Source organism: Uloborus diversus, chromosome 10 (genome assembly GCF_026930045.1).
Source record: "Uloborus diversus isolate 005 chromosome 10, Udiv.v.3.1, whole genome shotgun sequence".
NCBI lineage: Eukaryota > Metazoa > Arthropoda > Arachnida > Araneae > Uloboridae > Uloborus > Uloborus diversus.
Window position 1 is genome coordinate 127,858,775 of NC_072740.1, and position 14,767 is coordinate 127,873,541.

General features: G+C 33.7%; 1 long non-coding RNA gene across 1 annotated transcript; it reads right to left on the bottom strand.

Annotated features, from left to right (window-relative positions):
• Positions 1-8,865: 8,865 nt before the first annotated feature.
• Positions 8,866-12,099, bottom strand: LOC129231770 (uncharacterized). The gene is made up of 3 exons (XR_008581291.1): positions 11,981-12,099; positions 11,130-11,296; positions 8,866-9,169 (listed from the first exon to the last, which is right to left on the bottom strand). It is a non-coding gene; the product is annotated as an uncharacterized LOC129231770 (long non-coding RNA).
• Between the last annotated feature and the right edge of the window lie 2,668 nt (positions 12,100-14,767).

Sequence of the window (14,767 nt, forward strand, 5' to 3'; positions counted from 1 at the left end):
ATTAGGCATCCGGAACAAGAATTTATTGACTGACCTAACAACTTACACCAGCCAATGCATCCCCCTATGAGTACCCTCAATAATTAATCCAAACAGGACTACAATTTCCCTCAAGTCTCTTCCTTTCCAAAAAGATGATATTCAAAGGCAACTAATTAGCAAAGCTTTCGATGACTACAGTGCTACCCACTGGGAAGATTGTCATATTATTGCAACCGATGCTTCCAAAACTCAGTATTCTACAGCAATATGTATCCACAATTCGAGATCAAACGAAAATATAAATGGAAAAATATCAAATATGAACTCCAACTTCTCTGCCGAAGGGCTCACCATTAGTCGATTCCGGAACACAGGATCAAACATGGTTTTCCTTTCCGATAGTTTGTCGGTCATCACTGCACTCAAAGGAGCTAACAATAAATCCCCCAAATCATCACGATTACTCAAAATATTGCAAAAGACACTTCTAACGGTCATGTATTCGAATTTGCGTGAATCCCTGCTCACGTGGGTATCAAAGTCAATGAAACTGCAAACAGTTTGGCCAGTATGGGACACAGGGAAAATATGATACTTCATTAGATCGCTTCCGAGGATATTATCCAAAATCTGAAACAAAAGTACAGAGATAAAGCTACAGTCTCCTGGAACTGCTTTAAATACTCTTTTGGGTACAGCCACATAAACGGTCCTAGTAACAGCAAAAAAAAAAAAAATCGACAAAAAATAGATATAAAGATGTCCTGCTATCAACAGCCCGGACTTGTACTCCACTCATGCAGTTCAACCTTCACCGTATAAAACGTAGTAACTCCCCTCTGTGTTCAACTTGCAAAGTTCCTGACACTGGATCATGCTATCCTTGTCTGCAATAAGTTTTTAATAAGGAGAGAGACAGTATCCAAGCCTACATGGGCTGTGTCCCCTTGTCCTTTTCTCTTGTTTTCTCGGCTGCTCAGGTTTTGCAACGTTTGATGTCCTTTCTCATGGTCCTGCTTAAGGATAACTCTTAATTTCATTTCCTTTTGTTATTCTTCTGCTTTTGGCTTTCCCCTGGTTGGGGTTGGGTTTTATTTTTGTTTGTTTCTTCGTCCTCGGCTTTCGGCCTTATGTTATTGGTGTTTGTCGTCTTGTTTATTTGCTGAGCCCTGTCCTTCCTTTTGTGTTTCTAGTGGAAACGGGACAGATTTTGGAGTAATAGAGGTGAAGCCACTTTGGTAGAGTGAAGCATATACCTCAAGAAATAATAATAAAAAGAAGATTAAGAATTTTTAAATTCATTTGTGGTGAAATATATTTGAAAATTTTAATTGCAGTTTATTTTTGTCCTTAAAATAACCTTTTTTTGTTTTATTTCATTTGCATATTGTCATCACTAGCAAATAACCCATCAAGGCATGATGGGTGAAAAGTGCTTCACTTCAGACTTGAGGGAAGCAAATGCTTGTCTAGGTGTCTTAATAATTTATGGGTTGCAAAATTTTAGACAGTATGTTTTGTTCTGGCAAATAAGCAAGTCGAAAACAAACAAAATTTATTGTCCGTTGCTTAGCTTAAAAGCAATTTATACTTTACGGCATATGTTTGTTGTACTTTTTGCATCAACAATTAATTAGACAGTGGATGAAGCCCCCCCTAGTTTATTGGAGTTGTGTATTAAGTATTCAGTAGATAGCAGTACCAGTAAAACAATTAGGTTACTTGATCCAGTTCAGCCTTTGGCTCTTTTCATGGCAAAGCACTTCTCAACTTGGATGTTATCTTTAAACGCGTTTTATTCAAAACTTGAAAATGTCCACTTACATCCCTTTGCTTCTCACTGCCTCATATATAATCAGTTTTACAGAACATGTGAATGTGATAGAGCACATACAATGTAATAGCCAATATCACTATTAAGTTGTGCTATATTTTATTTTATAACATTGATCATCACATTTCAGAAACGATTATAAAAATCACTAATATAAAATCATCATCTTGGTGCTTTTTTTCTCAATTGTGCGCCCCTCGTCGCGGAGTGCTATGTACGCCACTGATATTTACAATTTCATACCTGCCAACCCTTCCGGATTTCCCGGAAGTTTTACGGATTTTCATGTCCTTTTCTGTTTTTCCGGTTATGAGCAAAATCTTCCGTATTTTCACGTTTTGTAGAAAAAAATTGTATTTCACCAATTTTGGCGCTAACGATACTTTTGTGGAATGCGGCACCGCGTTTTAGGCCAAGTAGCCAAGAAAGGTTGCAGTAGGAGAATGGCACGAGAAGACATGAGGGAAGATTATGACGTCACTGAGTGATACAGCGCATGACTTCATCGGAATCCAATCGAAGCAAGCATCGCGGCGGGCAACTAGGGGCACAATTTTGGAGCCGATTATCTTCTCGTTCTCTCAGTTCAAGCTGTTTTTGCTTCGTTCTTTTTTTAAGATGAGTACGAGTAAATGTTATTTCCAAACTTTTAAAGAAAGCAATACAAGTAATAGTTACTAAACGAAAGTAAGTTCAATAGATATAAAATTCCTAACTAATATCATATTGTTAAATGCAAAGAGGGTAGGTGTTCTGTTTGATTTTATTTTGCGTTAAAATCTTGTGGATAAAAATATTGAAAAATCTTCCAGATTTTTTTCCTCCGAGGTTGGCAGGTATGCTATTTAAAGATGTTAGCTTGTGCTGATTGAAAATATCAGATGTATAACAAAATGCCAGATCTATACCAAACTATACATTATTTTCAAAAATATTACCAATACTTTTGAACCATGAGGTTCAGAGATGGAGTAATTGTCTTGCAAGGAACATTGAGTGGTTTAATGTGTCCAGATGTCTTAACTCCAACTATCAATAAATTTCAACTCCCTCTCCCTAGCAAAAAAAAAAGATTGATGGGTTCCTTTTTTCTGATATCTTTTTGCCTTTTTTTACTTTAAATTTATTTAATCGTTGTTCTGTATATTGTTTAGAACTCTTGTCTAGTTTTAATTACTTAACTGTGTTATTTTCAGCTATGAAAGTAAAAAGTCTATTCGAAGCTCAATTAAGAATGAAAATGTTTGTTACATTATATGTAATTTCATCATGCACACACTATTAATAAATGTGTAGTGTGTTTACTTATCTCTATTTCCTACATTGACTTTTAAAATATAAGAGAATCTAACACGTATTTTTATATCATTATAAAGCTAATAATATACCATACAAAATATTTTAGGACGAGAAATATATCTTAAAATCTGGGGGGGGGGGCACCCTGCGAGTATGTATGTAAACAAGAACTTTATTATTCCTATGAATGTACTCTTGTTTTGAATAAAAATATTGTTATTCTTCCTTCAATTTCAATCACTTTTTATGTTTTAGCAGGATAGCATCATGGCTCCTTGCCAACCCCCAGAGTTCTGGGGACCACACATTGGGAAACTAATCTTGTTTATCTACTTGATCTGGGTTGTAAGGGAAGGTTGAAAACATTGAACAGAAAAATGGAACTAATCAGTGTGGTCTTGAAACAAAATTTTTTAAAGGGTAAAAATTCTCAATTTACTGAAAGAAAGTCCAAATTTTACCAAATGATGAAAAATTGTAATAAAAATGAAATAAAATATGCATGCATACATACCTGAATCTAATGAGGCATCATTTAAAAAAGGAGGAAAAATATTTGCAATTTTACCACACTGTCTCCAAATATTCCGAATCCTTGGTCAAAATTTGTAAAGTAAGAAAATTGTTTTCAGATGAACACAGCTATCTTCCGTCAAAATACATCTCCGCAAACAACAAAGTATTAACTGCACCGAAAAGTTAGAACAGAGGAATTGATGGAATAAAACACACCAAGTCTCTCTGTTTAATAACCATTCAATATTAATACATGCAGTTGCAGGAGAAATAGTAATTCTTTCTTTTCAGCAACTGCTTCAAATCATGGATAGTAATTGTTTGTTTTGTTAAGGCATGATTCTGTAACATAAGGAAAAAGGAAAATATAATTATTGGTTGTATGGAAAAAATGTGCATTTACTTTAAAAAAAAAAAGATCATATATAAACGTTTTTAGAAAACAAGCAAAAACATGTGCACACACAGATACTGTGACAAAAAAAACAATGAAAAGTTAAACTAAAATTTCTGTCCTATTGCTATATTAGCTAATTTGCTAAGTAGGGCAACATGCAGTACCTTATCGAAAGCTTTTTGAAAATCAATGTAAACAACATCTACACACATCTTGTTATCTCAAGTCATGGTAACCTTTGCCATAGAAGTGTAACAAATTTGTCACACATGTTTAGACTTTTTGGAAGAGCGATACAATGTTTGCCATTTTCCAGTCCTCTGGCACTGTCCCTGAGTTATATGAATCACTGAAAATATTTATAATAACATCCACTAATTCCTCTGCACATTCAGCTACAATTTTTGCACAAATATTATCTGGTCCCCGAGCTTTAGTTGCTTTAATTTTTTGAAATGAAGTAAAACGTTGCGATAAAATACACTCAGCAACATCCCTATCATTTTTAATTAAATTTATAGTAAAGAGAAAAAATTAAACTTCAACCTTTTCATTTGATGGTTTTTTCATAAATATCCTTATGGATTTTAGGATTTAAATGAACATGATTTAAAGTTTCCTTTTTTCAAATTGTACAAATAATGCCCCTATTATAACTATATATAGGAAAAAGTTCTGTATAAAATGGTTACTTTTTTTTTAAGTGACTAATTTAAAAGTATCCACAGACTAAAAATATGAATTTTTAGACTGTGTAAAGGGTGAGAGAACATGAATAGAAAAAAAATGGTGAAGTGAAAGAAACCCTTGGGATAAAATCAGAATTGATTTTGAAAAAAAATTGAAGATTTCTAGGGTTAAGTTCAGGGCCACGCTATCCATATTGTTGCCTTAGAGAACAGCAGTAAAATATCCAATTCCAGAAATAACACTAAGATATCTTACTGTTGCTCTGTGGAGAGAATATGTGCAAAGTCGTGCAGAGCACAGTGGCGCAAGAGTTAAAAAGGCAGCAAGCTCTGCCGATTACAAAATACTAAAATTTTTTGAAAATTCAACCGAAAAAAAGAAGTTATCTTTTCATTATATCTAATGGTGGTCGTAAAATTTTACTGTTCTTTAAATAACAATCCCTTTCATTACATATCTGAAAAGGAAAAATTTTTGCCGTGTTGCATCTAAACATGCTATTCAAAAACAATCTTGACCACTGCAAACAAATGATGATAATGCATGAATAAGAATTTTTTTTCCATGTGTTGGGGCAGACATGCTATTACGGCATGCCCATATATGCTTAAGCATAAGAAGTGCTACAGATTGCTATACAGTACAACCTTGATATCTGGAATCTCTCAGGAAGGAAAAAAAATCAAGACATAGAGGTTTCGCATTATTAAGGTTTTGAAAAAAAAAAGTAAAAAATAAGAAAAAGGAGATAAGTAAGAAGAAAAAAAAAGCATTGTAACTCTCACAATGACATGTATAGAAATGTCACTGCAGAAACGATAAAACTAATAAGTCCTTTTAGCAATTTACTAAGTTTTAAATGCACACATTCCTCTACTTCAGGATAAGCAGATTTTCGAATTTTCATTTTTTTACAATTTCCTTGATCATAGTTTTTTCTCGATAGCTTGACAGTTTTTATTATTGTTGAAAGTGTACTGGTAGGGATTTTAAAATTAACAGCAATTACATTTTTCTTCATCAGCATGTTTTCAGCCATAAACATCAACATTTTAATTTTATCCTCAATTGATAATACACGCTTTTCACCAGCCATTTCGCAGGAGTTAAAAATCAAAATGAAGAATAACCCGTTTTCACTGAAAACTGGTTAACTACAAGAACTTCACCCTAGTTCTCAAAGTGATCATGTGTTCCAAACCAGAAGAAAAGAGAAAGAATCTAACCTTTAGATAAAACAGACAAAGGACGTCAGCATCCCCTTCATACCCCCAAAGCTTCCCTATTCTCATACTTTCGAGGAAAAAAGGATGAAGGGCTACATGCAGATGTCTCCATAACTAGTTCTGCTATAAAATTTTCCAATGGAAAAGCACTAATCAAACCTTGCTTCTGTGGCAAAAATTTCGACATAGCAGGGGTTCCGAAAAATAAATTTCGAGATAAATATGGAAAAAGCTTGAGAATTTTATGCAAAAGGCAGGGGAAATTCTACTTTCGAGATATCAAGATTCAACCGTACCTTATTTTACACCTTCAGATAAATGAAGTGTTTGTGCAATGTATCTCTTATGATTTTTAAGAAGTTTTCCAGGTGATTGACTATTTCATGTTATCCTACATAAAAAATAAGATAAACACATTTGCATATTATTTACTTGTGTGCATTATTTATATATTACAGACAATAATTTAGGCTAACTTATTAGTTTCAGACAGTAACAACGTGAGCATAATTATGCGATGTTTCCTATTTCTTCAACTGCTTGTTCATGAAAATTCAAACGAAAAAGGAGTTTTGGATTATGTATTTTAGACGGTTCGCCAAAGCAGACCCAGCCCAAAAAAGCTCACCTGGGTTTCTTCGGGTGGGCACACTCGAAAAAAGCCACTATGTTGGTACAGTGGTTTTTTCAAAATTTACTGCATTTTAAAAACATTTATTTCAGAAACAAACTAAATTAGTACTATTTTAAACAATACCAAGTCCAAAAATTGGTATTGATCAATTTAATGACGATATTTAGTTTGTTATAACATTTAATTTTGGTCAATACCTGGTCCAGAAATTGCCATCTTCCTTCATAGACAATTTTATAAGTAATCAAAATTAAAACTACTTATGAATTTCACTTTTTTACATGATTTTGATCAAAATAACAGTAAAAATATTAGAAGAGAGTAAGAGAGAATCAATTCGGAATGTTATCTTTTATACCAAAATGTATTTTTGAGCAAAAGATGACAAATAATGAAGCTGTAAGAAGTTAGTTAATTTATTCTGAAAGTAAAGAAATATGCTAAGTGAACCGTGCTTAACATTCAAAATAAAACTCTGTTACAGTTAATTTCTCCATTTTATATCACATTTTCTTTTATGGATCCAACTCAAGTTTACATCATTTAACAATAATTTATCTGTTTTGTCATTATGAGGAAACCTTTAAGACTTGATGAATAAAAGCTGTAGGACTATTAAAAAATAATAATCATAATCTACCAATTGGAATCGTAAATAAATACACACATTTTAACTACAGTAAGCGGGGAATTCAACTGAAACGCGTTCGATCGAATCAGGAACGGTCGAAATTCTCCTTCGAATTCGAACGTTTTCGGAATCGTTCGAATTTTGCACTTCAACTTGCTTTTTGACGTTCGATCGAAACGTGTAGGGTTGCAATCGAATGTTTTCCTCGCTCGACGTTTCGTCATATGGCCGGAAGTTTGAGGCAGCCAATCACAAAATTGAATGAGTGAACGAAGTTACCTGTAACTGCAGCTGTTGTCCTTGTTTACGTTTGTCATGTTTTTCTCGTTTCGTGTGTTTATTTTTCCGGATATCTGCAAGTTATCTTTTAGTGTTACATACAAATCTGAAAAAAGACACATACACATTTTTTTTTCTAGAAAGCTACCGAATCTTTATAACCATAACCATTTATTTGTGTGGTTCTTTTTCTTCTTAGAATAAAAAATATATTTTTAATCTCATGAAGTTAAAATGTATTGTAATTTTAAATTTTCATGGTTCATTGTAAATCGCAAAAAAATATATTGATCTTACTTTTTCCATGTAACTTGCATCACAAACAATTGTTGCTTTTATTGGTTTTTAGTTATAATAGCTTAGCTCAATACATTTTGCTTTAAGTTGAATTTTTAGAAGTATATTGAAGGGGGGGGGGGTAACCGCAGCTCAGATGCAATTTTATTTTCACAAAGCACAATTTGTCAACGGAAAATCATGGACTTGAAAACTCTGAATATTACAGATACCCTGTACATAAACTTTGAAACAAAAAATCTTTTCAATCATATTTTGATTGTTCAGTGGTGTATTACATCCATTAAAAGCAACAGCATAGTTGAAATATTGAAATTTAATGAATAGTTATTAATTGCAAATTATTGATTTATTTTTACACTTATGATATGTATGTTTTCTGTATAAAAGTAACCTCTTAAATAATTAGAACTTCATTTTATCATTGGATTTAATATTTTTACGAAACAAATTACAGTTAAGTGTTCAGTATTCTGTAGATATTTAATGTTGTTAAATTTCTTTTTACTGATTTATTTTTTTTATAAGAAACATTACTTTAAAAAAAGAGAGAACGTTTGGTTAAGAAAATGACAAAAAATGCAATTTACGAGTAGCAGTATAATTGAAAGAAAGATGCAATCAATAACCAAGTACAGCAAAACAATATAAAAAAATATTTTAACCTTGAAATATTTCCTGCTTTTTTGTAAATAGCATTACAACTTTTTTTTTTTTTTGAGCAATCACGATTGCTTTTTGTTCTCACTTGACTGTTTTTGGCGTGCTGTGATTTTATCTTCCCACCGCCTCCCTCTGCCAGCACCACCGTCGAATGGCCTCACGATGCTGCTCCTCCAGCAAAAACCGTCTCCAGGTTGCGTCTATATCCTACACACTTACACGCATACCCACACACAGACAAATACCCACACACACATGCCTGCACACACGTAAAAAATATGTGATTGCGAAAAACATAATTTGAATTCAAGATGTCAAAATTCAATTTTTTTTTTATTTTTAATCAGTCTTCACAGAAATTACACTCCTCCCCCTTCCTCCAAAAAAAAAAAGTTCCTGTAATGAGCCATGCAATGTTTCATTAAACAATAACTACCATTAATTTTAAATTTATCAAAATTATATAAACTTATCAATTGTGCATCGTTAACATTGTTTTCAATAAAACAAAACATTTATTACAAGTACAAACTCATTTATTGCAGATTTGTGCTACACAATTTCTAACATTATTTGCTTTCACAAATGCGGAATTATTAGTTTCCTTTGCTGCCATCATCAGTATCTTTGGCACTCATACTTGGAGATCAAATGTAATAATCGTAGGTACAACCTGACCATCTTTCAACAACTCCAATTATTTGCAGTTATTGTCAGAGACCTAAATTACAAAAGAAGGATAAGAGTATCAATGCATTATCAAAAATATGTAACACACAAGGCCGTCCACAGAGATTTTGGGTCCCATCACAAAATGAGTTTTCCGCCCCCCCCCCCCCCTTCATATTGTTTACTTCTATATTCCAAGCCTAGTTTTGAAAATATTGGGCCCCTATCGGGCGCGGGTGTCCCTTCCCTCTCCTGTGCACACTCCTGGTAGCAAATAAACTTTTTATTGAGTACACTATCAGGAGTCCCGTCATAAACATACACGTCAAAACAAAAAAATTACTTACGGTAGGATACTTGACTAGATTTTTTCTTGGCAACAGGAAAATAAGCTGACAGCAAGCGAAATAAGCAGTTCAAAGCACTGTGTCGAGGTTTGAAGAGATATTACGCGTTTTACTTTAAATACATAGTTAATTTGTCAAACTGCTGCATGTTTTTTTTTTTTGCTATAATTTTTTTAATTAATGATTTCAATTTTACAAGCAGCAGTCTGTAGTAAATGTGTTAGAATGGAATGTGCCAGCCAATAACTCAAAAACAATTTTCAATCTCTTCTGATTCGCCAAGTAGGTAGCTATAATTTCTGTAAGTTACCGCCCATTGGCCAGGGCTAAGGCAGAAATACATGAAATACACCGCCAGCTCCGTCATTCCAGCCGAGGACTGCAGTTTTGTGCTTATTAGCACTCAATTTGTTTGGCACTCTTGGCTTCCTTAAGAGGTTTTCCACCTCCAGCTCAGTCACTTCCTATGCCGGGCTGTTGAGTGCTAATAAGCACGAAACTGCAGTCCTCGGCTGGAATGACTGAGCTGGCGGTGTATTTCAGGTAGCTATAGTTCGGCCAAACCTAACCTGGCAACGATGCAATACTGAGATAGGATCTGTCTAGCCTTCACAATACTGCCAAGTTAGGTTTGCCCCAACTGTAGTAAGTATAACATTTTATCTGCTAACTCGATTTTTCTACCGAACCTCATTACTTGACTCTGAAGAAAGAAAACAAACTTATCCGTGAAAAATATATATTTCAGAAAGTTATATGAATTAGTTTGAATATATTAATCAATAATTTCAAAAATAGTGTCGTAAAATGAATCATAATAGATATAATCGAGCTGTATCTCGATATAAGGTCACCCTTCCGGACTGTTTGAAACTGATCTTAGAAGTGGGTGACCTTATAAACAATTCATATTCATTTGTCTACAGTTTCTTTTAAGCTTAACATATTCGTATACCTAGTGCTGTACCCAGTATTCAGTATATTGTTGCTCAGAGCAACAGTGAGCTGTCTAATTCCAGAAATAACACTACGGTTGCTCTAAGGTGACGATATGCTCACTGGCCCCTAAAATTTAATGGCGCAGTCTGCGCTATGACACCCCTGTTTAAAGTATATGCTCAGTGCTGGCCTGATCAGAAAAACCTCAGACTTGTAACTGGAGGTTTCCGAGTTCACCCGATGGTAACTGGGGCATGTTAAATATGCTGTGGTCACAAAGTCCTCGAAGTGAAACTATACTTCTGATGGTGGTGGACCAGGGATTGCTCAATTTCTGGTACAACAAGGTTAATCAAAGAAAAGCCAAATAAAAAAGCAGCTTTGAAATTGATCTCCTCAGCATTGGAAATCTCAAAGTAACAGGTCAAGCACCAGTTCTACAAATATACTTGTTCCAACATGTCACATAGGTGACTTAAGAAAAAAAACGTCTAGGTGACAAGTTGTTTTAGAGCAAGACTCTTTCAGAAGATCTTTCAGATTTTTCCTATTAACTCGGATAAATAATTTGTTGGTAGTGTACAATTTTTTTCTGGTTACCAAGAGTTCACAATTTTTGTCGGACTCTGCACATGCACTGTACGTTATATATACTATATTAATTTTACATGCATATGTAACACATCATGTTTTGTACTCACAATTTGATATTCACAGCAAATTTACCTCTTCTGTTCAAGTAGGGAACCCAGTAGGTACTTGCACCTTTGTTTGATCAGTTGCATTCCGTCCGTCATTTTCAAATTTCTTGGGAACTGAAACTTTTGGAAGAATTCCATTCTCCTACCCCCCTTGGAAGATTCCAGCGTTGAGAAGGTGCAAGTGGACAGCATCTGGAAAGTCAAAGGAAATTGCTAAGAATAATATGATTCAAAGTTCTCAAAATAATGTATTTTTTAATGAAGAATAAGTTTTTTATTCATTTTCTTAAAAAATATATATATTATACTCATTTATACAAATAACAAGCATTTAAAACGCGTGGGAAGAGGGGAGGGGGAGGGAGGAGCAATATACAAAAACTGTTGTCTTGAAAACCCAAGTGGTTTAACTGAACCTAGATGCTTCAATTTGTTTATTGAAATCTAATCAGTTACAAGAAGCAAGTTTTTATACACATAGTTGTTTTTCATAGAATTTAAAATAAATTAAAAAAAAAAACAGTACTATTTTCAGTAATAAGCAATATCTTTTAATTAACCTTAGATGTAAGCAGTAGAAGAACTTTCGGAAGTAGATATATTCATTAAATAATTTCATAATTCATTAAATAATTTCATAAAATAATCAAGACTCAATGCTGTCATATGTTACAATCACTTCGTAATTAGAGGAACTTTTATAAAATAAGCTTCTTGGCAAACAAATTTTGATTTAATTTTGGAAGCTTGTCACGATGTTATCAAGTTTAAAAAAAAGATGAATGTTCGAACTAGATAAAAACTTAATTTTAAGCAGCAATCATCGTTACAGAAGTCATAAAAGTATTTATTTGTAATAAAAATGTAACACTCCACCTGCAAATCAACTGCGGATGCGAATATAGCAAAATATTTGTCATCGGCGATAGCGATTTCTGGCCGCTACACTTTGTACGCCATTGCTGGAAGATAAACAAAAATCAATCGAATCTTCCCAATCGTTCGAATCCAACCACTCGGATGGGTCCACGTGGTACAAAACGTTCGAATCGTTTCAGTTGAAGCCGGGAGTCGCTGCTTTTGATCGAAGCGTTCGATGGAAAAGGGGAAAACGTTCGAAAAATGTTTCAGTTGAATCTGCCCCTAAAAACCCCTCCTAACGGACACTCCTCTTATTCGGACAATTTTTAGTTCCCAGATTCCAAGGCAAATAACCTTATTAACCCCCTGTTCTGCGGACACCCTCTCTATTATGGACAAAAAAATTGGTCCCTTTAATGTTCGCATTAGAGGGGTTTATACTGTATATTATAAAAAATTAGACTTATGTGAATCATTTAATAACCTATTTAATGTAAGGGTTGAGCCTAAGAGCATCATAAAAAATGTACAAAACAAAATATAACACGTCATCTTTTCTTCATAATCTTGGGAGCATAATTTTAGAAGCTTTAGTTGCGTTTTAAGAGCCAAGGAAATTTTACTTCTTCATTTTTTAAGAGAATGGGGAGGCGGAATACAAATATACCTAGGGGCTGCATGGAGCTAAATTCGGCTCTACTTTCCATATCAGATTTAATACCCCCTTCCGATGATTGTGATGAAATTATGAAGACTAAGAAGAAATAATGGCAGCTGTCCCCACAATTGATCAAGTGATTCAAAACACAAAAACAGTTTTTTCTGCAAATACGAATCAAGAACAAAATTAGCAAAAATCGTTAACATAAACGTGCCTTAAATGAATATCCAAAAACAAAGAACAGATAAAGATTACATTTTACACAAATTCATTGAATAAGTGTCAATTTTTAAACAATATGCTTAGATTTTCAACCTCTCCCACAATTTCAGGTTTTCCTGCTTAGTATGCTGTTTATCGTTAGTCCAACAGAAAATATAAAATCACAGTTCTACTGTAAGTTAATGGAGACAACAAACCACTTGGACTTTTTCTCCATGCACTTAGAAAAGTTTGGTTATTCTGCCTTATATAATTAGAACCTAATAGGAAAGTTTGTATTGATTTAAAAATAAAGAAGAGAAAAAGATATTTAGCAAACTTACATTGTAAAAAGCTATTTTTCAAATTTAATAATGTAATTTTTCTCTAAATCTTTGCTGGTTACTTTGCATTAGATTTTACATTTTTTAATGATATACAGAGTGCAGAGGCCGGATTTAGGGGAGGGACAGGCGGGGCAACTGCCCCGGGGCCTCCACAACAAAGGGGCCCCCACAATACAATTTTACAAAATATCCTAACTTTCACGGGTCGAAAATATCGGTGAATACATATATATCAAAATATTCGGATATATATCAAAGTATCGGTTATTTTCGAAAATATGATGATCTTTTCAAACCCTGATTAGGGGCAACTCCACTCCTTCGTTGCACCGGGGCCTCCTGACAGAGTGAGCAGAAAGTCTTGCGCTTGTTATAAAAAAACGTAAATCTGTTCAACATAATTATGTATTTTAGGTAATGTTACACACATTAATTAGAAAAGTTTTTTTAAAAGACCTCTTGAATCAAGGAATTCCAACCTGTGCCCCTTAGAGCTCGAAGAATCTGTAAGCGGTGTACTCTAGTTCCCACCAAGGACTGGCGTGTTTTTTAACATTTTTTCTATCCCAGTACACATAGCAGCTCACAGGGCTATATCAAGCAGAGTCTTCGCCACACCAGTTACTGATGTCGAAGAATTGAAGCGTAGGATATACGCCGCTATGTGTACTGTGACCAGAGTTGTAAGAGTTTCGGCCAGTGGTGGTTTTAACCGTGGTTAAAACCGGCTTGGACAAAATCAGTTTTGTCCATAAGAACTGGATACAGGAAATAAAATTTTAAATCAAAATTAATGAGTACATAATCGAAAGACACTGTGAAACATGTATCCTATAATCAGTGACTATTTATTATTTAAGTAAACAGTTTATTTTACACCCCAGCCAAGTGTTTAAGAAGGTTAGTCATTTACATCATAGGAGAAAACTCATAATTCTTTTAAAATGTTTTGAACAGTCAGGGTTCGTATAGTCCTTCAAAATTCCTTCATTTAGGAAATTTTTTGAAGGGCCCTTCAAACTCCTTCATTTTGGTTTTAACGCCTTCTTTTCAGGGTTGGCAAGTTTTGGACACTATGGTAAAAATCCTGGTTTTTACCAGGGACGGTAAAACCCTGGTTTTTACCGTCCTGTCCAAAACTATATTTTTAGAAAAATTGTATTCTTTGAGAAAACATCAAAAACAGAATAAAATGTATCAAAGTAATGTTTCATATTGAACATTTATTCAATGAGAACAATCAGCTTATTTACGCAGCTGATTTTAATCTAGTTGCATAAAAGTTGAATTCTTGAAATGACAGAAAGATTGTGAGAAAATATCAAACAAAAAAAAAAATAAGTCAAAAAAAATATAAAAATTTTTTTGACTATTTATTTAATCAACGTGAACATTCAAGTATGAACATATATGTAATTAATTTATGCAGCTGAGTTACATAGGAATTAAATGCTGCATTAAAAATTTCAATTTGTATGCAAGAGTTTTTTTTCTTCATAAACCAAATTTTTGGACAATAATGCAGGTCAAAAAGAAAGTGTTCGAAATATAGTGCAATAATTGACTTAAATGTGATAAATTACAATTTTTTGT